The sequence below is a fragment of the Dipodomys spectabilis genome, unplaced genomic scaffold, assembly GCF_019054845.1.
Source record: "Dipodomys spectabilis isolate Male_0828 unplaced genomic scaffold, ASM1905484v1 ptg001726l, whole genome shotgun sequence".
Taxonomy (NCBI): Eukaryota; Metazoa; Chordata; class Mammalia; order Rodentia; family Heteromyidae; genus Dipodomys; species Dipodomys spectabilis.
The window spans coordinates 9,655-11,846 of NW_024872403.1; the positions used below are offsets into that span (position 1 = coordinate 9,655).

The 2,192-nt window shown below is 37.3% G+C and overlaps 1 non-coding gene across 1 annotated transcript; it reads right to left on the bottom strand.

Moving 5' to 3' along the window:
* Positions 1-245: 245 nt before the first annotated feature.
* LOC122103104 lies at positions 246-352 on the bottom strand. Its single transcript, XR_006146697.1, has one exon. It is a non-coding gene; the product is annotated as a U6 spliceosomal RNA (small nuclear RNA).
* Between the last annotated feature and the right edge of the window lie 1,840 nt (positions 353-2,192).

A 2,192-nucleotide genomic window follows, 5' to 3' on the forward strand; every position in this document is an offset into this window, starting at 1 on the left:
CCACACTGTATGTTATAAATATGTGAGAAACAATAGCAAGAAAGAAAAAACCACTTGTGTCACTAACTTCGGTTCATTTCCCTTAACATAATCTTATCTGGTCATATGCTCATAGCTTTTGACCTTTTCTGCTTATCCCAGACATATATTAGTTATTGAAAATTAGGGAAACCATGGGACCTATGTTTATTTGGACTTGGCTTACTACACTTCATAATCTATTTCCGAAGCCTTTCCATTTCCTAACAAATTAGGCGATGGAATGACAGGAGTTTGCCTGTCATCCTTAAGCAAGGGCAATGTTAATCTTCTCGGTATCATTCCAAATTTAGTGTATATGATGCTTCCTCACTGCTTCTCAGGGAGCAGAGGAGGGAAGGCCTTCCCTCACCCTCCAGTACTAGAGATCTCCATCTTGGATACTGACAATGCTCGATGGAGCTGCTAGCTCCAACTTAAGCCTTGGAAGAAAACTGGAGTCATTTAGCAGGTCACAAGAACCTAAGCTGACCTGCCAGACTCAGCTCCACCCAGAGAAAAGTCACCCAGCTCGGGCGCCAGCCATAGGAGTGGCTTTCTTCACTGGGTAATCAGAGCCAGAGGCTGCCCTTCCCTTTAGCAGCCTGGACAATCAATTGAAATTCAGTAAACATAAACCCGGAGAGTGGCTCCAGGCTGGGCTCTGGGAGTTTCTCACAAACTAGCCCCCGGGAAAAGCTAATGTTTGCTGAAAGTCCTCAACTCTACCCAGAACCTAGCCTCATCACAGCATCTCCAAACTTGAGGAAAAAGCCTTCTCCCTCTTTTGTGATACTCAAAGCATATCTCCCTTCCATTGAACTAATCTGGGAGGAGGATCACAAAATCCTGGGTAAAGCAGAGCATTTTTCTGCCTGTTCAAACAAACTGACTTAAGAAACCAACCAAGCCACAGGAAAATCAAACACCACAAGCAGACCAGAGACTCCAACAAGAGGCTGGTTATGGACATAAGGGAGATACATGATTTTTCCGACCCCTAACAAAAAATTTTTTTCTTTTTTTTTTTGGTACCTTTTATAAAAACATTTTTCTAAAACTTTTTTTAAATTTTTAATTTTTACCTTTTTTGAAATAAATTGTTTTCTAGTAACTTTTTTTCCTCTTATAATTTTTATTTTAGGGGTATATGTGTGTGTGCGTGTTTCTTTCTTTTCTTTTAAAAAAAATTCTTTTTGTTTTTTGTTTAGCTCTACTGAACTTCTGATCTTTTCTTCTTTCTTTCTTATCCTTTTCACCTTTTCTTCTCTTTCGTTCTTCTTTATGCGATTTAATTGTTGTTCTGCACATCCTCAGATAAACCCGTAGTCGATTAGTAGACCTTATCCCCCATTGTGTACACACTTAATCCACAAATTCATTACTCAATTAAAAACTTCTTAGACTTAAATTCCTTAATAGCAGTACTACCTCTTTATACCTATATAATACTTTAAGTATTTTTATTTTTAAATTTTTCAAATCTCCTTTATATTCCCCCCGTCTCTCATTATATTCACGTTCTTCTCTGAATAGTTTGTATTCATTTCTGCTTCATATTTTAAATTTTTACTTTTCTATTTTTCTTGGTCACTTTTTTCCCTTTCCTTTCTTCTTTTTTTTCGCTCTCTACTTTCATACTATCCAACTTATTTCCTTCTTTGAGATTAGGACTCAGTTAACTCTCCCTGTACATTCCCACATCATTCTATTCCTATTGTTAACCCACATCTCTCCCTAAACCTAATAATTTATGGTTTACCAAATTCTTCTTCATGGTTCGCACCCCATTAATATATAGTTGTTAAATGTTGAATAGATGTATCTGTTGAACTAGACTGTATCTGCAGAATATTGACTATGCAAATACAGACTTTGGTTGATGCTTGCCTTAAGAAAGTGTTCTAGCAAAAAACTGGTGTTATTTTCATCCCAAATGGGCAGTGTAAGCTGGAAAAACACAAGAAAAATGGCAAGTCCGGGTATCTCCACTCCCACTCATGATAATCAGGTAACAGAACAGATAATGAATAATCCACTGCTGGCAAACATGATAAATGAAAATATTGAAAACATACAAAGGACTCTGTATGAGCGTGATAGGGAGAGAGAGGAGGCAAACAAAAGGTCAATGTAGGAAAAAATTGAAAACTTACAAAGGACTCTGTATGAGA